The 27,784-nt window shown below is 40.9% G+C and overlaps 1 protein-coding gene across 1 annotated transcript in view; it reads right to left on the bottom strand.

Moving 5' to 3' along the window:
• The window catches only part of HS1BP3 (HCLS1 binding protein 3), a 1,094,679-nt gene that overhangs the window by 146,425 nt on the left and 920,470 nt on the right, over positions 1-27,784 (bottom strand). The gene's annotated exons all lie outside the window — the stretch shown is intronic.

Raw genomic sequence — 27,784 nt, 5'->3', positions numbered from 1 at the left:
CAGATATCGGAGCAGAAATGGGCGATGTGGGTGCTGAGAGAGAAACCGATAAACTGGTCGGTACTGAGGCAGTAGATGGTGCCGTAGTTATTGGTGCCGGGGTAGGCGCTGACGAGTCAACCTCGATAGACTTCGCTGGAGCCGAGCTCAGAGCCGATGTAGTAATCGGCACCAAGGAGGCAGAACGGTGTTCAGATGAGGACTTATGGGCCTTGTGCTTGTGACTTTTACCTCTGTCACTGGCCAGTGAAGAGGGGTCCAAGCGAGGACGTTTCTTGTCCAAAGAAGGAGGGGAGGAAACCTCCATCACAGAAATAGCCTCTGAAAAAGGCGAAGCAAAAAGGCCCTTTAAAATCAGTTTGTTACGACGTTCATTCAGTGTTCACTGACAGAAACTAGCACAGATATCACACGGAGGTTTTGCTGACAAATGCGGAACCCCCCAAACAGTACACACACTCTTCACTGAGGTCACTATTCGGTAGTTTACCACTGCAAGAAGAGCAGTGTTTAAACCCCGTAGTTCCCTTCTTTTCAGACATCCCAGAACACACTCTCACACAAAAGGGAAAGAGTGAGGAAAGAGACGAAATGAAGAAGACAGAAAGGAAACACCAACAATGGTAACAAGATACCACAAGGGTAGACAGTTAGAAATACCAAGAAAATACCAACAATGGTAAGAGAGAAATAACTGTGGGTAGAGCTGAAGCAATAAAGATATCAAGAACAAATTATAAAAAGAAAAAAACTTTTACAAAACTTGTAAATATATCTGAAAAATGCACTTAGATGGAGAGCTCGGTGAAATGCTGCTATATGGCTGTGCGGCAAACGAGATCTGAGATAACTGAGCAAATGGGTAGCAGCTTAGCTCGAGGGTTTTAGGTGCACGCAAGCTTGGTAAAAGGCCGACTCGGTTCCGAGGGCCCATCAGTGATGAATAGGAAGAAGATTAACAACTTCAGATTGATGGTTACAAAATAACAAATTATCAATAAGAATGCCTTGCTCCCTTATGGCAGTATCGGATTGGAGGGGTGTGTCACCTACATGGTATATGAAAAAGATTTGTTTCCCAAAATTAACTATGCTACATGTTTTCACATTTAATTTGATACCACTGTTCTCACACCAGTGGTAAACATGTATAACCCATGTTGGGGCAATTTTAAGTCGGTAGAAGATTGAACAACAATACCCACTTTACAGTCATCTGCAAAATTAGATAACTATAGGCCAGGAATGTTAGTCTGAAGGTCTGAGAAAAAAAGATATCAAATTGGATAGGGCCCAAAACGGAGTCCTGCGGAACATCACTGGCAGCTTTTTTTGACTTTCGAATGCTATCCACTGCAGGCAAATACATGTATATTTTTTATTTTTAACCTTTACTTATTTGCCAATCAGTTAAGCCCACTGCACCCAAATGTTTTCAGGATGATTCAGAAGCATTGTCTGGTTAAGTGACTTGCTCATATTCACACAGTGGAGATTAACAGAATCAAACTCAGGACTGAGTGATGAAGTGCATTAGCAGTTCATAGTCTTAACCCTCTATAATAAGGTGCTAGACTAATTAGTTCAAAGAACTTCTTACTGTAGCTCCTGCTACTCTAGCATATCAAATTAGTTACAAATGTATAACTCACCACACAAGCTTTGTATGCTTTTATATCACTTCAGCTATGCATTTCTAGGCACACTGCTTATAAGTTACCTTTCTGCAGATTCCTCAGCTCATACTGTTATCACTCTCCACTGCTGCAAATAGCTGGGTTTATTATATTTGCTATTAACCCACAGAAGTGATAGAAACAGGAAACCGTGAAGAGGTGCTGGCAAGAATTTAGACAGTTGCCTATACATGCACTCCAGTCAAAAGTGTGAATTTTGCAAAAGATGTGCAACAAGATGCAGACATATGACTCACTAATTCATAGAGATTAAAAGTTAAAGTCAGTCCATAGAACACAATCACCTTACCAATATGCATCTTCAAAGAACAAAACATGCCATGAGAAGGGCAAAACAAGTGGGATGAATTTATGGTCACCTATCCAATCATCAAGGTTTACTTTAAGTGATGGCATCACTCTGTTTTATAAGTAACAGAAATTTATTCCAGAGTTGAGGAAGCCTTGAGAAATAAATCTGTCCCTCCAGTGTGTCTTATTTATTTGCTGATGGGATTCAAGTCTTTAGTCCAAGTATTTGTGGAGCAATTTTATTTTTGTGAAACTGTAGGGAGATAAGGAGGGAGGGTCCTTAACAGCATAACTGCCAGACATAAATTATGATGCAGGAGTCTATTAGTGACATAGCATTGGGATAGAGCTTCATGCCTGTCTTATGACTGCATTAGTGGTTTGGAGATCCAAGAAGTAGACGTCAAATAAAATGGGTTTCTGTACTGGGACAAAACCCATGCAATTAAGTAGTAGAGGATACCTGTCACTTTTTGCTTTCCAATGTGGAATCTGCTACTTGACTACATAGGGTTCTATCTGAGAGACAGTCTGCTGTCAATTTTTCAGTATAAGTGTCTACATTTAGACCTTTAAGCTTATTTCCAATTCTAGCACAGAGAAAGGCAGCAAGGCCTTGGTCAGAGCTAGGTTTACTGTATGAACTGGGATGCCACTGTCTACAGCTTCACTGGCTTTCTTTTCTCAAAGAAGTTTACTAAATTAACAAGATATCTCTCTCTGACAAAACAACAGTGTACTATGTCTTAAGCATAGGAACAATGCTAGGCAAGCACTAAAGGAGACCATAAGATGCCTAGCTACATGCACATTTAAGTAGACACACACAAGTTTTTGCCACCTTTTTCAATAACTTAATAGTTCTTACCTTACAATTCTACTAGGGCTGTACATGATAATCATGGTGAAAATCTGAGTCTACCCATCCTATCACGACTTCCCCATTGTTAAGGACCTGTTGAGACTGTGAGAAATGGATAACATTAAGGGATCCTACACAGCCCATATTATGGAGCGAGAACCAAAACTTTTCATCAGTTCACAAGATACAGGGGTCCCCAACTTAGAGACTTGCAATAGTAAGGAGTATATCAAACTTGTAGTCACAGTGGAAGGCATAGGGAAAACAAAATTATGGATAAACGTGTCTAGGGAGGCACCACACCCCTCTTCCTGCACTGCAGAGAAAGTTCAGTCGAGTAAACAAACTAAGGTAGAAGCTGATGTTGGAATGGTCACTGCTGCAGTAGCCTAAACTATTGGCGGTATATCCTGCATAGGTTATAACAGCCACTTACAAAGCTTCAGGGAACCTTCCACATGCCCAAACAATTAGCTCGAGCTGAGGTGACTAATAAGACAGTTTTGGGCACCAAGCACTTCAGAACTTTCCTGCCACTGAAAACAGCAATCTTTTGTGGGGTTTAGATGATCAAAGGATGCCTAACATTGTTCCACTGCTGAGTAGATAAGTTCCCTTTGGGGGAAAAAAAAACAGTTTTGTGAAAAACAACTACTTTTAAGGTAGAGAAAGTATTTTTGTTGACTGTCTTGTGGCCTTTATGTACTTTTAAATGGGAGTGCATTTTTTAACTTTTGTGGTAACAAAATATTAATATAACTATCCTTCTTACACCTCCAGTATCTAAATTCCTTCCTTTACTTTTAAACTGTTAAAGTTACCACGAACAACACTTAGTTTTCTGTAAATTGTAAACCTGTATATATTTGCTTCTATGTATATTTTTATGAATTTCTTCATTATTGCAACAATTATTGGTCATTGGTATTTCTTGTTATGAATTCTTTCATTTATTGTAACAATAATTGTTCATAATCATGGAGGTTTTCTCCCCAGGCCTCCGCTGAAAAAGGACTTATGTCCACAGTTGGACTTTCCCGGTAATCAAATGTAAAATAAAAATAAATAAATAAAATAAAATAAAAAGTTGTTTAAATCTAATAATTCTATGGATAAACTGTATTTATTTTACTTTTTGAGGATGGAGAAAAAGTATTTAGAGTGATTTGGGTAACTTCTGGGTAGTGCACTGTGTACTAAGCAGACATGGAGATAAGGAGAAGGATAACTCAAGCTTTAGCAGTCTGGGGGGGTGGACTTCCCAGTTTGATATAGAAGTGCTGACTTGAGATGAGGCTAGGAGGAACTTCCAAAGACAATTTATAGTATGGACAATCAACTCAAGAGCAACACTGGTTGGCTGAGTAGGCATTCAGCATACTTAGGTGAAGGCTTGTTATTAGCACTTGGTGCATTTAAATCTAAATTCGGGTTTGCAGGTTCAGTTAACAATAAATGTTCCACTATAACAACTAGATGTTCAGAATCAGGGTCACTATGGAATACATACATTCTTAAATTACTAGAGAGAGTCCTCAAATTTGTCTATTGCCACTTTTTGTAGCCTTTTACTTACATGGTTCACATGAGGCTCCAGCCATAGTTTTAAAATATGCACCAAGCCAGTCATCTGTGACCTTATCTGTCTGTCTATATTAAGTGTCCAGCTATGACATTTAAGGGGCTGGGCTTCAGGAGAAGCTCCCACCCTTGCCAATGCATCTTGCTTCATTGTCTTGAAGTCTTGGGCTTTCACATAGCCTAAGTCCATTTAGGCCTTCAGTGAGTCCCCATTCAAATGTAATAAGATCCTGATCCAGTCAGCTTGAGGCCACTGCTTTCAACAGGATACCTTCTGAAAGCCACTATACTGTCTTTTCTGCCGATGTTCTTTAGGGGGCTACTGTTTTTTGTTTCACCAAACAAGGTCCACAGAGTTAGTGATAATGTAAGCACAGTGGACACCTTTAGGTGTGGAAGATGCAAGATTTGTGATAAGGTTAATAACATTTCAGGGAGTTTGATTAATAGGAAAAAAAATAGGGCCTTAGGGTCTTATAATTGCAGTAGCAGTGGTGTTGTTTATGCCATTGGATGCAATTGTCAGCTCACTAGATGATACATTGGTCAAACCAGACGGATGGTCAAGAAAAGGATTATGGAACATTTAGGGGATGTGAGGAATATGAGGTTCAATAACCCTGTAGCTCAGCACTTTCATTCTTTTCATAATGGAAATACCAGTGGTCTATTTTTTTATTGTACTAAACAAGCAGTATGCAGTACAAGGTGTTGATTATGTGCGTATCCTTCTTAGAATGGAGAAAAGCTACATTATTAATTATGGAACCTTATGGCCTGATGGTCTTAATATGGAATTCGATTTACATGTATAAAATCATAACATAATTGTAATGTATTTTTTTGGTTATGTTATTTTAAATGTCACTTTATTAATTTTTTGGCACATAATGCTAGGTTTTTTTTAGAGAGGTTACCTGTATATCAAATATTTGTCAGTAATCTAGAATTAATTGTTTTATTCAGCTGTTTGGTCTTTATGCATTTGTTCACCATGACTCATTAATTGATTAATTGTTCTAGTGAATTGTATTTAACAAAGCGCTATCCTTGTGATGAATCATTCCCTGGAAGGCTTTATGCTAAAGTACTAGGAAGCACAATAAAGCTTGGATGGTGACTGTTTCTCCAGTCTCTTGTGTATTTTTTGGTTTTCATTTTTTTGTACTACCTTAGTGGTGGAGTGTTTTTTTACAGTGAATCAGAGAACCCCTGCCCTGTGTGAGTAAACTCATCCTATGACAAAGCTTGTGGTAATTATCTCTAGCCATTTTTAGAAGATGGGAGAAAGTGCAGCTGTGTTAAGTTGCACTTACTGTAACAGTAAAATTCAAATTCTACACTACTGCAGTAGCCTTTATGCAACATTGCTAGTTTCCCTGCCTCGAAAACCATGACCAGCCAGCCTCACAAAGCTCTGACGCCCCCCCCCCCCAACACACAAGCCTTCACTTTGACTGCTGCTTGGTTAGCCCCAAAGTGAGAAATCAGCAGTAAGATTGAAGATTTCTTATAGGTTCATAGGTAGGTACTAGGCTATCGGCCCAAGGGCCTATGTAAGCCTAGCCAGCAAGGTTCCATAGCTTACGCCACCCAAGAAAGTTATTTTCCTGTGCCACTGTCGAGCAGAGACACAGAAGTGATCCCCGGGGTGTATTTCCTATTTCCCATCCACTCATCAAGATTTATCTTGAATATTCTGATCAAACAAAAGTGGTCGTGGCTTGTGAAATCCGTCTGCCATATTAACATATCTCAGTGAAGGCTTCTGCAAATATACATGAACACACACACTTATACCTACACATATACATGTGCATGAAATCTATGCCAATACTTGCAAAAGCACAATAAGCCTCTGTATAACTGAACTTTACCAAACAAGTCTCCTGGGCAATGTTGTTGTTGATCTTTAGGACTTTCTTGCCCATACAGAGAGAGAAAGAGTTAGAGAGAGAGAGAGCAGTCTAACAATCCTGTCTGAACCAAAAAACAATAACAAAACAACATATAAAGTAGAAACACAAAGAGCCCTACTTTATATCCTAACTACAACTATATACAAGGGTAGGGGGATGGTGATTGGGTGTGACTACTCTAAGCCTAACAATCCTGAACCAAAAAAGAAACACAAAGAACTCTACTTTATATCCTAACTACAACTATATACCAGAGTAGGGCGACGAAGGGTGGGTGCGCTACTGCAGTGGTGAGTCTGAATATCTACTGTTAAGGGTAAGTGCAACTTACACAACTGCATTATTTAATTATTTTATTTTATTATTCTTTTTTTTGCTTTTGATTAGAGAGATAGTCGGATGGGGTAAACAAGCCCTGTTTCAGTGGAGGCCCAGGAACAATTAAAGTAGTAAGTACACATTACATTATATTATTATAAAAATACAAAATTAATGATGGTAGTGAGTACATATTTAAGAACAAAGCAAACAAGGTATTTTGATTATTGCTGGTAATAAATGCCTAGAGGCTCAGTACAACAACTACAATTGAACACACGCACATTTTTGGAGATGATCAATACAAAGAACATCGAGTGTTGTTTGGACCGAAAGGGTGTGACCACCATGATTTTTGGGGAGTTTTTCTGAATGAACCACACCTAAAAGCAGCTGCCAACATATCTGTTGTGGACCCTGCCAACACTCAACTATCAGCCATAAACTTTTAAAGCTAACTTACCTTCGAATCACTTTAAACCAAAGTCTTCTCATCCCCCCCACAAACACACACATGCAGAACCTCAAATAAACAAGGTACTTACCCAATTACAAAAGCTATACAAAATAACTAACTTGCTTACTACTGAAGTAAAGCAGGCAATAGGTTCATAGGCAGTTACTAGGCTAGCGGCCCTACAGCCCTTAAAAGCCTAGCCATGTTAATCCCAAGTTCCCACATCTGTCCTTATTAAATAAATGTATTTTGCAGAGCTAGTCTATGGTCAACACCAACTCCCCCTGTCCATGCTCCCCCTGTCCATGAGGGACATGGGTGCCATCCTCAAGGTGAATTTTCAGTCTCCCATCCATTTGTCTAAGTGGCACTTGAATATGGTCAGTGAAAAGCTGCTTCACGTGAACTGGAAGTTTGTTCCAGAGGAGCAGCAGTCTCTGGGAGACATATTTGTCTCTCCAACATGTTCTGTTAATGTCACAGGCTAGGTCAACATCCCTACAGCGAGTGACTCTTGGGCTGTTAGATTTCTGTATGTGAAGCATCTCCATCAGGGCAGGGTCAGAGACCGTCCTGTAGGCCAGGCACAAGTCTCCTCTCAGAAGCCTATACGATACAGAATACAGTGACAGAGCTTTTAGTCTATCCACGTAAGTCATGGTTTGGAGGCCTTGTATTCTCTTGGCGAACTTCTGTGATATCTCCAGCAGCTGCAGATGTCTGTTGATGTGCAAACGGGAGCAGTGTACTTTATTAATGGTCTGATGAGGGTCGAGTACAGTGGGGCTATAACATCCTTAGACCTGGATGAGATGTCCTTACTAATGAGGTGCGCAACACAGAACACTTTCTTTACCACACAGGAAAATTATATTGCTTATCTACCTGTGTTCCTAGGTCTTGCACCAATGGGGTGTTGTCAATACTGTAGTTAGTGGGGAATTCTACTTTGCCAAAGGAAATAATAATGCACTTTTTTGTATTTAGTTTTAGACTGTGGCTTTGGCACCAGTCATTTGTCTGTGTAAGCCCTTCCTGTAGTACGTTAACATCCTTGAGAGACTCAATGATTGTACCCAATTTGCAATCATCAGTGAACTTGGTAAGTCAAAGGACGTCTAATTTAGCCTGAACTTCCGAGAAATTGATTCTGAGGACTCATCACAGAACCTTATGGTACACCACTGGTGATGGGTCTACTGGTAGAGGTGGAGTCATCAACTTTGATGGTCTGTGTTCTGTCAGTGAGCCAATTGGTTACCCATCTAGTGACGTATGGTTTAATCCCTAATTTTTAATTTCTCCAAATCGTTTGGGTTTCTAATACCATGACGAGAATGGACCCCATTCCTAAATCAAAGTATGATTAAAGTTCATGAAATTAGTATTTTTTTAATCATTGATGTCAGCCAGAAGTGCTCTTCGCAGCACCGGCAATGTGAACAGTAATGACTCCTTCTGCAATTTGTATGGAATTGCATGTATTGGTAGCATATCTAAATATGATTGTAGACTCTTTTTTATAAGACTTGTTGCTCCTACTACTATTGGAACTATCTGGGTATCTTTCTTCCACATTGCTCTAATTTCTGCCCACAAATCCTGATATTTTATGACTTTAGACACTGTAGTCACTGGGTGTAGCGATTTCAATTATCAATGCTACTTTTGTCTTCTTTTCATGGACCAGTACATCTGGTTTTCTCGCATCTATCTTTTGAATTGTTGGTAATGGGTGATCCCATGTGATGTAGACCATCATTTTCTATAATGCTTTGTGGCTCGTGTTTCCAGTGTTTTTCAGCTATTTCAATATTCTAATGTTTGCACAATCCCCAGTGCAACAGTCGTGCCACACTATTATGCCTTTCCATATACAGTGCTTCTACCATTAGTATATCACAACTAGCAAAAAAAGGTATGCAACTGTTTCCAATTCTGTTTTACAAAATCTACATTTGTCTGTTTCTCCCACATGTTCAATGGACTTTGTAAACCAACGTGTAAGTAGCCTACTATCTTGGGCCACCAATGTTAACCTTTCATCTTTTGGTTTGAATTTACCTCTCCATAACCATTCCTGTGGTCGATCTTGATCAACATGAGGTTCTTCCAGGAGTTTTCTATACTTGCAACTATATTTATACATTTTTCACATTTCTTGCCCTCTCATCTGATCCTTCACCTTATATTCTTTCTTTTGTTTTTTGGCACATTCAGTTGCTATCTGATTTTTATCTACTTCTGGTTTGATTTCCATTCCCCCTTGATGCCAATAAGGTTCTACTAGACTAAGAAGGGAAGTAATCTTAGATTTACTCTCCTCATGTTTCAAAACTTTCACTATGTTTGGGTCTTGTGAGAGCAGCAGATATGTATGCAGTCCCACAACTGCAGAACTATACATGTAATCAATTTCAAGGAGGCCCATACCTCCTTCAGAATGGGGAATATATAATCTTGGTATGCACTGATTTTTATAAATCATTTAGTGAGCATGAAGCATCTTTCTTGTTTTCCTCTCTAATCTAGCCAACACCTTTTTGGGCCAGTCAATCAAGAGCAAATTGGTTTACAGCTTGAATTTTCTTCCTAGATGTCAACACTGTTTTTCAGGATTAATTTAAGTCTTCTAAAATATTCCTTACTAAGTTTTATTCACAATTGTTCAAGTTTTATTGTTGATCCTTCAGTTCCCAAATATTTATACACTCCCTCTTGCTCAAGTTCTTTTATGTCACATTCTTATCCCAAACTGATGTTTTCTTGGTGCTGCAGCTTTCCTGCTATAAAGGCTGCTTTTTCACATTTATCAAGATCAAATGACATTATATTATCTGAAAAGGTTTTTATTATTTGCAGTTGTGCTTTCAGTTCCTCGTCTGATGAGCTATAAAGTTTTAAATCCTCAACAAAGAGAAGATGAGAAGTCTTTACACTTTGTTGCTTCCTGAGAGCCAAATTATACCCATGATCTAATTTGTTAAGCAGACAGCTTAATGGGTTAAGGGCAAGGGAAAAGAGCAATCGTAACAAAGTCATGCTGAAATATCTACCTTTGGATTTTTATCCCTGGAGGAATAATTTGTCTTTTATCATGGTTTAACTGCAACGTGGTTTGCCACTGTTTCATGGTCACTGTGATGTAGTTTATCAGTGTAGGGTGTATCTTTTACATTTTTAAGCACTCTTTTATCTATGAATGTGAGATACTGCCAAATGTTTTTTGTAGTCAATCCATGCTATACTTAGATTTCCCCCTTTTTACAGTTTTCCACTATGACTTTATTTAACAACAAATGATCTTTTGTTCCATATGACTTTCTTTTATTGCCCTTTTGTTTTACTGTAATAACTGAGTTTTCTTCTAAATGATTATAAAATTTCTGTTACATCAATTCCAGTGTATAGTTTATACGTTGTCGGAAGACAAGGTACTGGTCTATAATTTTCAGGGTAGCTTGCAGGTTCACTCTTGAGTGCAAGCATTGTTGTTCCTGTTGTTAGCCAGGTTGGTGTCTGTTCGGGGTATGCATATAAATAGCTCTTACTCATGGCTAAATCTTCATGCAAAGATGTTAATACTTTTAACCAGAAGTTACGTACTGCATCTGGGCTTGGAGTTTTCCATTTAGAGGCTTTCTTAACTTTGTTTCAATCTCTCTACCTATTACTTCATCCCATTTCATATCCTGTACCTCTGAACTTATCATTCTTTGTTTTACATCTTTCCATTTAGCATCTTTATGTTCCACAGGATCTTCATAAACACTTCTCCAAAATGTATCCATTGCTTCTTGTTTGGTGGTCTTTACCTTGTTTCCTAATTCTCTATAAAACTTTTTTTGGGTCATCAATAAATTGCTTATTTTGTAGTTTTCCTTTATATTTATCTGTGTATGTTCTAAGTTTTTCTGTCTGTGCCGATATTTTTAGTTTATTATTTGTGATAGTGCATGACAAATCCTGATCTGTTACAATGCTGCTTATTGCTTTTATCACATCTTTCTGATTCATTTTGTTGATCTGTTCCCTCTTCTATACTCTTCTAACAGTGACACTTGTCTTAACTGCATTATAGTTTTCTCTGTTCGATACTTCCATGATGGTATTCAATTTCTCCCTTTCCTTTCCCTTACTACCCTGTGTTCTTGTGGTAGAATTTTATCTGTTATTAATTCAGCTACACAGTAATATATCCTGGTTACTTCTATTAAATCGCATGGATCTCTATGGAGAGTCATAATTACTTTGTTCATTTGTTTTATCTAACTTCTAACTTTTTGGGTTTTATTGACCTTCTGCAGTCTATTGCTTTCATTGATCTTACTATGTCTACCTATCTCTATTAAATCAAACAATTCTTCTCTTAGCTCATTTTCTTCTAAACTGAGGGCACATTTTTTGTTCTCCATTTTCTGCGGGCATTCTATAGAAAGTTCTGTAGCATCATCCTGTAGCACATTGTCTTCAATTTTATCCTGTGTCATCCATTGCTTTTGTGATGCCCATGCACTGGCTCAGTAATAAAGGAGCCTCAATCCTCACCACTAACACCAGTAAGGGACGTGCACATTGGGAGGATAACAAGTACACACACAGTAAAGTACAGTTTCCTTTAAGAGCACACAGAGATCAAAGTCAGTCTGGGGCTGGTTTATCCATTTCTCTCCAGATCCCCAATAAGACTCCCCACTGGCACAGCTATAGGGTTCAGATCTCAGCCGAGTGGTCAAGCCAAAACTTCCAACACCCTCTCTGTCCAACCAGTGCTTCATGTCCCTGACCAAGTAGCTGACACTGACACACACACACACACTTTGAGATTTGATTTATATACAAACACATAGACACACCTGCGGAAGGCTGGCACAGGTTCACTAGCTATGCTCCCTTCTGTCCAGACTATAAGGTAGTACTGACTGCCACCAACCACCCTTATCGGCTCCAAAGGGTGTCTAATTCTACTGTGTAATGTTACTGTTATCCAAATAGTGTGACCAAGGCTAAAGCTATTTAGGAGTGGCTTGTACAGTATCACCAAACACATGCAAGTACACTAAGAGCTTAAATTATCTCTACACAAAATCAGCCACAATTAAAAGCTTTAAATACATTTAATAATAAACAATAAAAGCACAAGACAACACTCATTAACTCAACACAGTGACAGCAGAGTTCAGAAATCACAGGAAATACTTTAAAACAACATTGTAGGACAGTCTCACATAAATATAGAAAACATCTACACTAATCTTGCTATATTCCTATCTATCTTTAAGAGAAATACTAAGATCCAAGTCTAGCTACAGAGCAAGGCAAGTGCTGGTGAGTTGTTGTCAGATTCAGAACAAAATACAAAATGCACTCTCTTTCTCTTTAAGACCGTTCTTAAGTTATTAATACACATAACTGCTGGGTTAGCTAGATGACATCAATATTTGACACCTGCATCTAGTTCCCAGGCAAAACATATTTATCTCTCAGATGTACAGCTGCTAGGAAGTCACAGAGCAATATAAAAACACTTTACATGTGAAACCTAGTAATTATCTCTGTCTTAAGACAATGGAAAGAGACTCCTAGACTTGACATCCTGTCTCTTAGCTCGGGATAACACACATTCGTAAAATTCTTTACTTATTTTCTCAGAGTTTGCAAGTTAACTCTGTATGTCCCAATTTCTACCATGAAAACATACATTTGCATTGGCATATAGTTTATACACATTTCTGCTGTTTTCCAGCAGGGTGCACTGTGGTTACAATCTTGAAGCCCAGCACATAACACAGTTTTCTTACATTTGTAAAACAAGCCTGTGGATCATATTAATATTTACAATGACATTGAATTATTTACAAAATTCTATCTAGCTGGGCTGGCAGCCTTCACAGCTCAGTCATATGGGAACTCACTAGCTTATCACTGACTGCGTCAGAGTTGCCAGTTTCATGTTCCTTCCCTTGCTGTCTAACTTCAAGTGAACGTTTATACTGGTTTCCTGTGAAAGGCTCCAAAATATCTTCATATGGCAACTGACTAGTTGCTTCCCGTTCCACTGGTTTCTCCTTAATTTGGATGTCTACTGCTCTAATCTTGCAGTGCTGTTTTCTGAGTTAGATTTTCTATGCAAAATCCTTCATTTTGCAGGGGCTCCATAACCTCTGTTTCTGTTTCCTTAACTTCTCTATTACTAATCTTTTCTACTTTTTCTCTTTGCCGTCTAATTCTTTGTACTGTAAAGTTTTCCATGTCCGGATTCCATTGCCTGTATTTCACTTCAAGTGTCCTTGGTGCTACTCTTTTTGTATTGATTAGTTTTGCTTTCTCTTTTTCATAAATATCACGCCATATTAAATCTCTTTTTCTTTCCCATGTCCATATTTCTTCTTCAGATGTCTCCTGATCTTCCCGTTTCTCCTAACTTTGGGGGCTGTTTTCATCATGCTGTGATGTAACATGTGTTAGACTTTCTACAACAAATCCTTCACTTAGCAGCCATTCCAGAACTTCAACTTCTATTTCTTTAACTTCTACTTTACTAATCTTCTTTTCTACATTCCATCTTTGTGATATTTTTTTTATTGTGAAATTTTCCATATCTGGATGCCTTTGCCTGTACTTCTCTGAATATCTTTGGGGCTGGCTTTTTTATATTGATTAATTTGGCTTTCGTCTTGGTGAGATTTTGTGAAAAACAGGGTCCACCTCGTGAAGGTACTCACCAAGACTTGAGAATTAATTCACTTTCAGCAATACTACTTTCCTTTGCTTGCTGACTTATCACTCCTTTCGGACCTCTAACTGCGAGGGTTTTTCAATATTTCAGTAGGGGATTGTGTCAAAAGCTTGGCCAGGTCAAGACAGGCTGCATGCACTGTCTTACCTTCATCCAGGGTTTGATGACTTTCTCAAAGAAGTCACAGTGGTGCAGAGGTTAATATTTTTGCCTCACAGCAAGAAGTTCTCCGGTTTGATTCTCGGCTGGGGTGCCTTCTGTGCAGACTCTTCATGTCCTCCCTGCATTCGTGTGGGTTTCCTCTTGGTGCTCTGGTTTCCTCCCACGTTACAAAGACATGAGTCTGGAGCATTTCTCCCCGGGCCTCTACTGAAAACTGTCTTGCTCCAAGTCAGACATTCCTGGTAAATAAATAAATACATAAATAAGTCCACCAGGTTTAATAAGCATGATCTACCTTTAACGAATCCAAATTGGATTGGGTTTAGAGTTTGAAGGTCACCTATCTCCTTGTTGATACGGTCCATGATGACTCTTTCCATGGCCTTGCAGATGAGACTGGTTAGATTATGGGTCTATAGTTGACAGGGTTTGTTGATGTGCCCCCTCCCCATGCAGAGGGGTTACTACTGTTGTTCTCCACTCTACTGGAACAAAGCAATTTTTCAGGCTATGCTTAAAGACAGCCTTAAGTGGGTCTACTAGGTCCTGTTTTAGATTGGTTAATAAGCATCTGGGATGTTATCTGGTCCCAATGACGCCATTTTTGGCCTTGGAGAGATCAGATAAGATGTATCTCTATAGATACTAAGCAAATGACTGGTGTTGGGTATGCTTTGGGGTATGGCCGGTGGGGCCAAGGGGGTGAAGTTTGCATCAAATCTGTCAGCTAGCAAGTTGGTGATTTCCTTCAGTGCAGTACGACTGGTAATATCTATTACCAGTTTTGCACAAAGCTGGGCATTCCCTTTTTAGGTTTCAGATGTAATTAAAGAATGCTTTATGATTATCCTTAGTTAGGGATGCTATTTTAGTTTCATACTTAGCTTTAGAGGATTTCAAGATTTTTGATTTGCTTGGTCAAGCTGAGAAGGGAAATGTTCCTCTGCTGAGTCAGTTTCCTCTTACTCTTACACAACAGTTTCTTCCTCTTGTTATATAACCTGTTTATACTTACGATCCACCAAGGTAGCTTGTTTTTTTGGGAGGACCTAGTTTTGATCCGATCAGTTACAGCCAAGTCTATTCAGTTGCTTAAGAGTTTGTACAGGGCATCTGAGTACACCTCTGCATAGGAGTCACTGCTATCTTTGAGTGTGGGAGGTATAAAACTTTTCATACCATCGCTTACTAGTCTGAAGTTAGCTTTGGACAAATTCTTCAGTTTTGTTGCTCTTGTGGGGGTGTCAGGTACAACAGTTACTTTGAACAAGACAGTTTTATGATCCAATCTTACCAGGGAAAGCATCACATGGGGGAGTGCAGTGAATCCCAATACTGGTGAGTACTTTTGTCTAGGACAATTGAACCCCTTGTGGGGGGGTGCAGAGCATTTGAATTAAAGTCCAGGAACCTCTGGACGAGTGTGTTTGTGCTTGTGCATATTACCCATTTGATGGAAGGATAGCTGAAATCACCAATGACTAAGGTGTTGGGCTGTATGGAGAGTGATGGGACGGATGTGGGATGATTTACTTAAAGAAATGGTGGCGGAGAGCAAAAGACTAAGGACCGGAAATTCACTGTGTACTGAAGTATCACTCAATTGACAATTAATCAATGAAAAAACATGTGAAATGTGCAGCCTAGATACTTTGTGTCCACCTCTCACATAGAGCAAGCACACCAGGCCAAGCATATTTCTTAAAACAGAAAACAAAATGGAGTTGGCAAAACAGAAATTAGCTCTATCAGTCACAGACAAAAAATATAGGTTTACTTTCCTCACACAACAGGGAATCACTAGCAGTGCTTTATTTTATGCAGGCTTAAAATCTTTTCAGCAAAAGATATCAATGTACTACTTCCGAGACTGGATTATGAGCTACCAATAATTTTATTACTGTTATCTTAGAATACCACCCAATTATAAACAAAAGAAAACAAAATATTTAAATTGAGAGAGTTGGCTAATAACAGGCAACACTACTTCACTACTAGGATATTGTTCACCACTAAACAGCAAGCTACCAGTCAGGAAGCAAATACACATTCTACAGAACACATGTATTGTAGTTAGTGAGACTTGTATTTATTTGAAATTTACAGTTTAAGAATCCTCCTTAATAAGCAACAATGTTTTAGGAAAAACTGAAATGCATACCAACAGAATAGAATAAGCTCATCTCTTTCAAAGATTAAAGCTAGCAGACACAATAAATGTATATATGACATGATCATACAGGGACTCAAATAAATCATCTTCTTTTGGCTGTTCCCATTAGGGGTTGCCACAGCAGATCATTTGTTTCCATTTCTTCCTGTCCTCTGCATCTTGCTCTTTCACACCAACTGCCTACATGTCCTCTCTCACCACATCCATAAACCTTATCTTAGGCCTTCCTCTTTTCCTCTCACCTGGCAGCTCCATCCTTTGCATCCTTTTCCCAATATGCCCAGCATCCCTCCTCAGCACATGTCCAAACCAACACAATCTCGCCTCTCTTGCTTTGTCACCAAACTGTCCAACCTGAGCTGACCCTCTAATATACTGATTCCTAATCCTGTCCATCCTAGTCACACCCAGTGCAAATCTTAACATCTTTAACTCAAATAAATACAACACACAAAAATCTTTAAGAAATAACTATGTAGCTTGCTGGGGTATCAGCAGCATTAGGTATAACTTGTGTAGATTTTATATTTTCATGTAGAGATCCTGCTTGTTATTACCATGTGTGCGAACATCTGGAATAGTAATTCCACAGTTATATAACGTACCTTACAGTATGTTCATAAGTAGGTACTAGGCTATTGTCCCAAGGACCTAAGTAAGCCTAGCCAACAAGGTTCCCTGGCTTACGCCACCCAAGAAAGTTAATTTCCTGTGTGCCCCTGTCGAGCACAGCCAAAGAAGTGATCCCCGGAGTGTATTTCCTATTTGATTTGTATTCTCTGCTGTCTAACTAAAGGATGCTACTAACAGTATGTTCTAGTTCAAACGTAAATTACATTAAGATGACTTGCATATAAAGTTGTATGCACAATGCAACTAGAATCCTTGTTATATATAGGTGAAATGTATTTAGAACTTGTGTTATATGAAAATAACTGCACTTTTTGATGTATTATGTTTGTCACATTCGGTGGTCACCACTTAAATACTGTCATACATCAAGGCCACTGAGTCTTATGACCACTCGCACCTTGCCTGTACCCTCCTTCAGGCTGAACTTCCTTTCTCTAGGAGGGTCATACAAGTCAGTCTCGGAGTAAATTTGTGGATACCCATCCAGTCATCCAGGTTATGTGTAAAGAAAGAAAGATAAGTTGCACTGCTTAACATGCTCGAGGTAAGCGAGTCATTGGGTTGAAAACCTATCCATCCATCATATTTTATTTATCTGCTGGTGAAGATTTAGGTCCCTGGTTGTAGTACCAGTGTAAATGTTGGACTTGGAGAGATACAGGAAGTCCAAGACAGACAGATCTCTAATGAAGTGCAGCAGGTTTCTCACCTCAAAAGTTAGCCAGACAATGAAAAAAGAGCTAAAGTTTCCCAATCTTAACCTTCATCTTAACTACCTGGGTCATGGCTGCAAGGGCTGCTCTGATTAATGCAATTACCCAGCCAACAAAAGCAAAACAAAATAAATAAAAAATAAACAATCAGTTCATTTGCCTGACTAACAAAAGTAAAACACAAAAAAAAGAAAATAGACATCAAACCCTTAAATTTAAGAGATGACTTCTGGGCTATTAAGCAATTAGTAGAGCTTGCCTGGGTATCAGCCTCCCACTTCTATATTTTCTGTGATCCATGACTTTGTTAACCCTTTATAGTAACAGGCAAATGGGTGTGCTGTTCCCAACTTGTACCCCTTCTTCTAGGGTTAACTCTGGCCAGAGCTAAAGGCAGTCTTATTACATGACAAATGTTTCAACTCTTTCTGGATCCATCTGTGAACTATTTTAATAATGACAGTTTTTCCATCTCCACTCAACTGTGCACTTTATCACTATATCTACACACACACACACACACACACACACACACACACACACACACACACACACACACACACACACTTACTTAACTTTTTTGTTAAATGGGTCTGTAAAGACAACGATGAATATAACATATATACAATTCAAAAATTACAGTTTTGTACCTACCATAAATGTAGATGTTCGAGTGTTCACCCTGCTGCAGTCATCACACTAGGGTTATCCTGCCGTCAGGCGGTCCCCGCAGTCGTCCCGAATTCCAAAGTCTTGGTCCGGCGTCGGTTGCTGTTGCTTCTTCCCTGACGTCAGTGCGGCAGGGGTATTTAAGAGGCATCCGACACCATTTTCTTCAGTTTTTCTTGCCCCAGATGTCAGGTGCCCCCAGTAGGTAGGCAAAATATATATATATATGGTTATATAAAAATCAAACAAAACCCTTAGGCACAAGCAAATACACCACAGAGGTAGTATAGGAAGAAGTGGTAGAGAGAAGTTCAGCTAGTTCAGAGGGGATGGAGGGAGGGTAACCTGGACTGCAGCAGGGTGAACACTCAAACATCTACATTTATGGTAGGTACAAAACTGTACTATGTTCATCGTGTTACCCTGCTGCAGTCATCACACTTGGGTTGAATCCCAAAGCTAAGGATGGGAGGTGGAATCAAACAGGGTTAGAAGAAGCTAGTAGGCCCTGCAAAACTGCAGTGGCAAAACCAGCTCTAGTCTTAGAGTATAGAGGTAAACGATAGTGTTTGGTAAAGGTGTGCACTGAACTCCAAATAACGGCTTCCAGAATGTCCTTGGTTGGCACTCCCCTGAGAAAGGCTGCTGATGTAGCTGTAGCCCTGGTGGAGTGGGACCTAATGTTAGCAAGTACTGGTTTCCCATGATGTGTGTAGCAGAAACGTAAGCAATGTCCTATCCATTTTGAAATGGTCTGTTTTGAGATAGCTTTTCCTTGTGATCCTGTAGCATAGGCTACAAAAAACTGGTCAGTTTTTCTGAAAGCCTTAGTTTTATCCAAGTAGTAACGTAATTGCCTGTGAATGTCCAAAGAGTGCAGGAGTCTTTCTCCTTTGTTCTGGGGATTTGGGAAGAAGGTGGGCAAGTGAATGGTTTGGTTTAGGGCCACACTGGATACCACCTTTGGCATAAAGGAAGGATTAGTTCGTAGAGAGACTCTGTCTTGATGAAAAATAAAGGTTCCACTGCCATTAGTGCCTGTAGCTCTGAGACTCTTCTAGCTGAGGTTATTGCTAGTAGTAGGGCAGTTTTCCATGAAAGAAATTTTAAATCGGCTGAAAAAGCTGGTTCAAAGGGCGGCAGTGTAAGCTTTTCCAGAACAAAGTTGAGATCCCAAGTAGGTGTTGGAGCTCTCCTTGGTGGTCTTAAGTTTTTAGCCCCTCTGAGGAACTGTCTTAGGAATGGATGTGAAAATAAAGGAGGATCCGTGCTGTAATGCGCTGAAATTGCTGAGGCGTGGATCTTAATACATGAAAAGGAAAGTCCATTGTGTAACATCTCAGTCAAATATTGTAGAATCTGAGGGATGTTTGGATCAAGGGGGTTTAGGCCTTTAGCCTGGTTCCAGGCGCAAAATCTTTTCCATTTGTCTGAATAGGTTTTCCTGGTGCTGGGCCTCCTGGCCTCCAGAATGACATCCATAACAGCTTTGGATAAAGGTGTTGGATGGTTGTTTAGGTAATTTGCCATGCAGCCAGGTTTAAAGTCTTGAGTTGGCTGTGTAGAATCTGATGGTCTCGCTGGGTGAGCAGGTGAGGAATTTGTGGCAAAATCCATGGTGGGTCGTGGGCCATATTCCTTAAAATTGGATACCAATGTTGGCGTGGCCAGTCTGGTGCAACAAGTATCATTTGTGGCCTCTGTAATCTGACTTTCAGCAGTACCTTTGCTAGAAGAGGCAGTGGCGGGAAGGCATAAACTGTTAATGTTTTCCAACTGAACGAGAGGGCGTCCACTTTCCAAGCTAGTGGATGGAAGGTCCTTTTGCAAAATTTTTGAAGTTGGTGGTTGTGGGGGCTTGCAAACATCTTTGAACTATCATTGCAAATACATGATCTAGTTTCCATTCGTGTGGATCCATGATGTTTTTGCTTAGGTCGTCTGCCAATGTGTTTTTCTTTCCTGGCAGGAATTGTGCTTGTAACTGAACCTGATAAGAGAGTGCAGTGTTCCACAAGGTCATTGCTTGCCTGCATAGAGGGTAGGAATGTGTGCCCCCTTGCTTGTTTATGTACCACATAACTGTGGTATTGTCCGTCTTTATCAGTAGTTCTCCTGGGTGAAGAAGTTTTAACTGAGACATCAGGAATTGTTGATATTTCAGTATGTGAAACTGGCAATTTAATGCTCTCATAGCCAGAGTTGCTGAGGTGTAAATTTTCTTTCTCCATCTATCTAAGGCTCTGGAATCCCTTTCAGAAGGCACAGGATTTTTAGCCATAGAAGCTTTTGCTCCCTTAGGACCCTGGGAAATTGTTTCTGGGTCAGCTACAGGGCTTTTATAAAGGAATTCTTTTGTGAGTCAGGTACTCTGTAGTACCTCTCTGGTTTGTCCGGAGCAGGAGGTAGAGAGTCTGGATTTAAACTAGACTCCAAGTAAACATCATCCACAATATCTAAAATAGGAGGGATAGCAAGAGGTCTGTGCTGGGGTAGTAAAAGGAACTCTCGGAGACTTTTCTTAGAATCTGAGTAATCCTATCCTTCCCAGTGGAAATGTTCCCTCATGGCATGCAAAGTTTCCCCAAAGTAGTCTTCAGGGGGAGAAGCCGAGGGAATGGAATCTTCAGTCTCAGAATCCTCATAAGGTGGAAAAGTGTAATCCTGTTACTCAGAAGAATCTGAGGAGAGAGAAACCTGGTCAGAGGATGCATAATCATCCTCTTGTCTTGGTCTTTTATCAGGAGGGGGATGGGAACCTCTGATAAGGGTAATTAAATCTTCAGCCATCTTAAGCATCTGTTTCTTAGGCATGGGGCCTTGAACTGTAGCCTGAGGTACAGTTTTCTTTGGTTTTAAAGGAGTTTTAAGTTTAGCATAAGATTTAATGGTGAGTGTAGTCGGTTTAAATACACCTTCTGCAACCGAAGGTGTTTGCGTTGCACCGGTGTCTAGTTCTGCTCCGGTAGGCCTAGTGGACTCCGCTTGGGAATCCGCAGCTGTCTGGGGTTCCAGTTCTGTGGTCGTCATGGGCTGCGTAGGCGCCTCACTGAAAACCGGAGAACCGGTGAAAGGGCCCAACTGAGGTCTCAGTGTCTGGCTTATTCCTAGGCTGCCTGTCCTTATCCTTGCGTTTTTTATGAGCGGCGGTCGTTGGCTGCTCTGACGGCATGATATAATTAAATTTCTTACCAAAGTAATGCCGTGTGAAGTCAAAACCGTATTTGATAGTTCGTTTATTAAACCTAGTGCAAAACCGACAAGCTGTGACGTCGTGGTCTGGGCCTAGGCAAGGAATACAATAGGAATGGAAGTCCATATGAGGTATTTGCTTCCCACAAGAAATGCAATTGTTAACTTTTTCTGACATCGGACTGAGGCAATAAAATGTTCCCCAATGGGGTACTTAGCTTTAATGAAGACTTCGGACTGAAATTCAAATCTAAAATCTCAGGTGTCGGCCGAATGGCACTTGAGAACTGCTTCTGCTTCGGGCACCGCGCGGCAAGAAAGACTGAAGAAAATGGCGTTGGATGCCTCTTAAATACCCCTGCCACACTGACGTCAGGGAAGAAGCGACAGCAACCGACGCTGGACCAAGACTTTGGAATTCAGGCCGACTGCGGGACCACCTGACGGCAGGGATAACCCTAGTGTGATGACTGCAGCAGGGTAACACGACGAACATATGTGGGTCAACCAGCATGTTTTAGGGATAGGAGTTAGAAGGAAACTTGATATACTATGGCGAAACTTGTAAGCTTTCAACAAATTATAACGTATAAAAATATATTTGATTCCAACCGCCGTCACCTGCATATTTACTCTTATTAGCAAGACACATAATAAAAAAACAGAAACAATTATTTTATTTTCAAGTGCTTCACAAAACAATGCTGGTAACATCTTTTCTTGCAATACCACTTAGGATGTTTTGTGTGTTAGACTGGCGAGATTTCTGTCCTAAAACCAAAAAGGAACAGCACTCTGATATGAACCAAAACAAAAGCTACCAGTAAAGACCTAACAATTATGGCACGACCATAATGTTATACTGGTTTGGTTCATAGGTTCATACTAGGCTATCTGCCCTAGGGCATTTATAAGCCTAGCCAGAGTGTGTTTGGCTTTCGCCACCCATTTTAAATTAATTTTGCTATGCCCTTTTTCGAGGTTAGTATACTGTGCCTCTGTCTAACAGTGACACAGAAGTGATACCAGGGGTAAACCTATGATCTCCCATCCACTCATCAAGATTCCTCTTGAAGAGAGTCAATGAGGGACTCTGCCTAACCTGGACTGGGATTTTATTCCAGAGTGAAGGGAGCCTCTGGGTTATGAATCTGTCCCTCCAGCATGTCCTATTTATTTCAGTGCTGAGGTTCAAGTCTCTTGAGCGTAGCTCGATGGGATTTGGATTTTCTGAGGTGCAGCATGTCCATTAATTCGGGTTGGACATGGCTTTATCGTCAGGCACAGATCGCCTCTGAGCAGGCGGTATGCCACTGAGTAGAGCTGGAGTTTCTTTAACCGGGTAGCATATGGCATCTGTTTGAGCCCTTTGATCCTCTTGGTGAGGTACTTTTGGGGTCTTTCCAGTTGCTGCAGGTGTCTGGTAAGGTACATCCCAAAAGGGGCATTGTACTCAATTATGGGCCTGATGAGGGATGAGTAAAGAGGCACGATGACCTCCCCTGATCTAGATGTGAATCCCTTCATGATTAGGTGGGCTATATAAAATGTTTTTCTAACCACTTTGGCCACGTGGTTGTCAAATGAGAGATTGCTATCAGCTTGGGTCCCCAGGTCCCTAATTACTTCTTCTGTACTTAATGGATTACCACCTATGTGGCAATTTGTGGGCACTTTGTATTTGCCAAAGGGGATGACTATACACCTTTTGGCGTTTAGCTTGAGGCCATGGCTCTGGCACCAGTTGTCTGTTTCTATGAGGCCCTTTTGGAGGATGCTTGTGTCGGCTGGAGAGTCGATTATGGTGCCCAATTTGCAGTCATCTGCGAACTTGGTCAGCCACAGTCCTTCCGTGTTGGCCTGTACCTCCGAGAAATATATACCGAACAGGAGAGGTCCCAGGACTGAGCCTTGTGGGACGCCACTTATAACTGGTTTGGAGTCTGACATGGCTCCAGTAATTCTAACCATGTGGGTTCTGTCCTTGAGCCAGTTTGCAACCCATCTAGTGACATAGGGGTTTATATTTAAGCTGGTGAGCTTATCTATAATGCCCGAGTGGGGTATTGTATCGAAGGCTTTTGCGAGGTCCAGGTAGGCTGTGTGGACCACCTTCCCCTCGTCAATGGCCTTGGTGACGGTTTCAAAGAAATCAACCAGGTTTAAGAGGCAGGATCTGCTCTTAACAAAGCCGAACTGGGTAGGGATCCAGTGTCTGTAGGTCCCCAATATCTTTATTTATGAGGTCCATGATGATCCTTTCCATAGCTTTGCAGACCAAGCTAGTCAGGCTTATGGGGCGATAGTTTCCAGGATCCGTTGAGGCACCACCTTTGTGGAGAGGGACCACTGTTGCTGTACGCCACTCTTTGGGTACATATCCTGTAGTAAGGCTGAGATTGAACAGTAGTTTTATGTTTGGGTTTAGCTCTTCTTGGAGTTCATGTAGGACGCAGCCCGGGACACCGTCTGGTCCCATTGATGCTGTTTTTTGCTTTGGAGAGGGCAGCTCTTACCTGAGCATCTGAGATGTCAGGGGGGCAGCACTCTGCTGGGATAGATATTTGCCCTTTTGATGGGCAGGGGGGGGAGAGAAGTTTGCGCTGAACCTGTCAGCTAGGATGTTGGCAATGTCTGTGGGTTCGGTGTATTTTTTGTCATTTTGGACTAATTCTGACCATATCTGGGAATTCCCACCCAGGTTCCTAACATAACTAAAGAAAGCCTTGTGATTATCCTTAATGTCCTGTGCAATTTTTCTCTCGAAGCTGGCCTTAGACGATTTTATGAGTGCCCGTACTTTTTTGCTAATACCGATCAGAGATGCCTTCCCTTTTTGGGATTTTGCTTTATCATGTAGTAGCTTCCTCCTTCTGTTGTATAGTTTGTTTATGGCTGGGGTCCACCAGACAGAACGTCTGCCTTTGGAGGATTGGGTCTTGGTTTTATTTGGGATTGCATGATCCATGCATTCCTGAAGGTGTTCATAGAATGCGTTTATAAAGGATTCTGCGGTCTGGGCCGTATTTTCCACAGGCCCGGGGGCTTTGAAGGATTCCAAATCGGTTTTGAGGAGTGTGAAATTTGCTTTAGAGAAGTTTTTCACTGTGGTTTTCAGGGCAGGGGGTGGAGTCGGGATGTGAATATCCAGTGAGATTAGTTTATGGTCTGATCTTACCAGTGAGGGATACACTTCTGGTCTGGAGCATAGAGTCCCCATGTTGGTGATGATCAGGTCCAGTATGGTTTTCCCCTCTTGTGGGAGTGGTAACAAGTTGTTCCATAGCATTTGAGTTTATAAATTCTAGGAACCTTTGGGCTAGGGTGTTGGAGCTAGAGTAATGCTCCCAGTCTATGTTTGGGTAGTTGAAGTCGCCCAATATAATGGTGTTTGGAGAGACCTTCATATTTTCCAGTGTTCTCAGGAAGGCCGACTGGGGTTTCTGGGTTTGGGAGGGTGGTCTGTAGCAGGCTATAAACTGGAAGGCAGTTTTACCCACTGTTAGTTGCACATGGATAGTCTCTGATGCTTCGTGCTGTGTCACCAACCTGGAGGTGTGGGTATCTTTGACGAATATTGATACTCCCCCTCCTTTTGTGGTTTGGGCCAAGTTTTAGGGCCGAAAAGCATGTTATGAGGTATAACCTGGCAGTGCTGGTGTGCTCTCAGGAGCCTTGAACCAGGTTTCTGTTACTGCACAGATATCGATGTTCTCCATGCTAAGGAGAGTTTCGAGTGCGTGCATCTTGAGGTTTAGACTTCTGGCGTTGAGTAGCATTACTCTTAGTTTCTTATCCCTTGTGATACCTATGGAGGTGGGTTTGTCTTTTGAGCCTTGCCTAAAAATGGCACTATGGGGATAGCAAGAGCCTTTGCCAATATCCGAAAGCCAAGGGGTGACAGGTGCAAGCCGTCCCTAGCGAAGTATTGTGGCTTGGTCGAGCATGTCATCCCAGGCTGACAGGCACTGGATCCCCTTTGAATGACACCAATACTTAAGCCAATTGTTGAAATTGATCATCTTGTCTTCATATTGTGGCATCATTCTTGGTGAGGGTAAGATGCTACTCAAGGTCAGGGTCATACCAGCCTGGGCTACATGTTCAGCGAGCTCCTCTATGTCTCTTTTCATGTAGTCCAGGGAGGTACGTCTCAGGTCATTCACACCAGCATGGACAATGACTGAGTCATATTCCTTGTTCAGCCTGGTGAGCGGGACGTCAGTGTGCCTGACGATAGAGTCACCTGTTACAAGTGTATCAGGTGTGTTGTTTAGTCTTAAGGGCTGTGACTGTTCGGCACACTGGCTTTGTGAGCTATGTGTTGCACGTGTTTTGTTTTGGGGTAGCGGTTGCTTGGGTGTCTGCTTTGGAGGTCTCTGCTGCTTAGGCAGATTTTTATTTAGAGCCTCAGAGTATGTTTTTCTGTGTTTATGTGTTTGGTTTTCTGTCGTGGTAGGTCTATGTGAGACTGGAATTATAGTGAGTGTGGTTTCCTTCTCCTGACTGGTTTTGCCAGTACTGAGGTGAGAGAGCTTAGCCTCCAGTATGGCTATATGGTTGCATCTCTAACATGTGTTGGAATTTGTTGGGAGGAGGAGAGGTTGTCTGTGTACATGAGGCAGTTGTAACATTGCCTCAAGATTCCCAGATTCACCAGCTGGACCGGAGAGGAGATTGACAACTGATCTTTGGACATGCTAAAATAGTATTGGGAATTCCTTTATAATTGAAAAAAAAGGGCCAGTGGGGAACAAGGTATTCAAGGGGAGTTTGTGAGGGTGTAATGCTTTTAATTTTTTAGTGCTGACTTATATAATTGCTTTAGTGAGCAAGTGCCAGGTATCTTAAATGCAATGTGTTACAGGTAACTTAAATGCAAAAACGACAAACAGTAACTTTCTTTCAAGTGAAACAAGGAAATAAGTACAGTAAGCAATGCAGCTATCACTAGGGATCCACAGAAGCGCTGAAAAGCTGTGTTTTAGGTGGAATTAGCGTTTCAGGGAAATAACAAGCAAACAAACAACAAGCATACAAACAAAGCTAGATTCAGCAGGCCTGGATCTAGTCTATGCTACAGCAAACAAGGTGTACCAATTTCAGTAAGAAACAGTTCAAATATGCAGGCACTATAAGCCTTTAACCAGAAATTCCCAGCTCAGAAGGGCAGAGTCCAGCCTCTCCTCCCACAGGAGTGCAGACCACAAACCTTCTTAATGTAAAATAACTGGCCTGAAGCCCAAGTGCTTAAACCAGAACTAATACACTTTTAGAATAACAGACACTGAGCCCTCAATCAGCAGTTCCCAACTTAGAAGGATGTAAGCTACCTGTCCTGCCATCACAGTGTAGGCCACAACCCTTCCTAGTGTAAAACAACTGGTCTGAAGCCCAAGTGCTTAATATAAAAGACTTAGATTGATAGCTACACTTTAATCAAGTTACTACCAAGCAGTAATAAATACAATTGAATACCTTAAAGAATGCCTGGATTAGTGCTCAAGTTATACAAACAAAGCTAGATTCAGCAGGCCTGGATCTAGTCAATGCTACAGCAAACAAGGTGTACCAATTTCAGTAAGAAGCAGTTCATATATGCAGGCACTATAAGCCTTTAACCAGAAATTCCCAGCTCAGAAGGGCAGAGTCCAGCCTCTCCTCCCACAAGAGTGCAGACCACGAACCCTTTTAATATAAAATAACTGGCCTGAAGCCCAAGTGCTTAAACCAGAATTAATACACTTTTAGAATAACAGACACTGAGCCCTCAATCAGCAGTTCCCAACTTAGAAGGATGTAAGCTACCTGTTCTGCCACTACAGTGCAGACCACAAACCTTCTTAATGTAAACAACTGGCCTGAAGCCCAAGTGCTTAAACCAGAATTAATACACTTTTAGAATAACAGACACTGAGCCCTCAATCAGCAGTTCCCAACTTAGAAGGATGTAAGCTACCTGTCCTGCCACCACAGTGCAGGCCACAAACCTTCCTAGTGTAAAACAACTGGTCTGAAGCCCAAGTGCTTAATATAAAAGACTTAGAATGATAGCTACACTTTAATCAAGTTACTACCAAGCAGTAATAAATACAAGTGAATACCTTAAAGAATGCCTGGATTAGTGCTCAAGTTATACAAACAAAGCTAGATTCAGCAGGCCTGGATCTAGTCAATGCTACAGCAAACAAGGTGTACCAATTTCAGTAAGAAGCAGTTCATATATGCAGGCACTATAAGCCTTTAACCAGAAATTCCCAGCTCAGAAGGGCAGAGTCCAGCCTCTCCTCCCACAAGAGTGCAGACCACGAACCCTTTTAATATAAAATAACTGGCCTGAAGCCCAAGTGCTTAAACCAGAATTAATACACTTTTAGA

Source organism: Protopterus annectens, chromosome 7.part0 (genome assembly GCF_019279795.1).
Source record: "Protopterus annectens isolate FY-2018-M chromosome 7.part0, PAN1.0, whole genome shotgun sequence".
In the NCBI taxonomy this organism is placed as follows: Eukaryota; Metazoa; Chordata; order Ceratodontiformes; family Protopteridae; genus Protopterus; species Protopterus annectens.
Note: the sequence above shows the minus strand (reverse complement) of the source record. Positions and strands in the feature narration are given on the sequence as shown.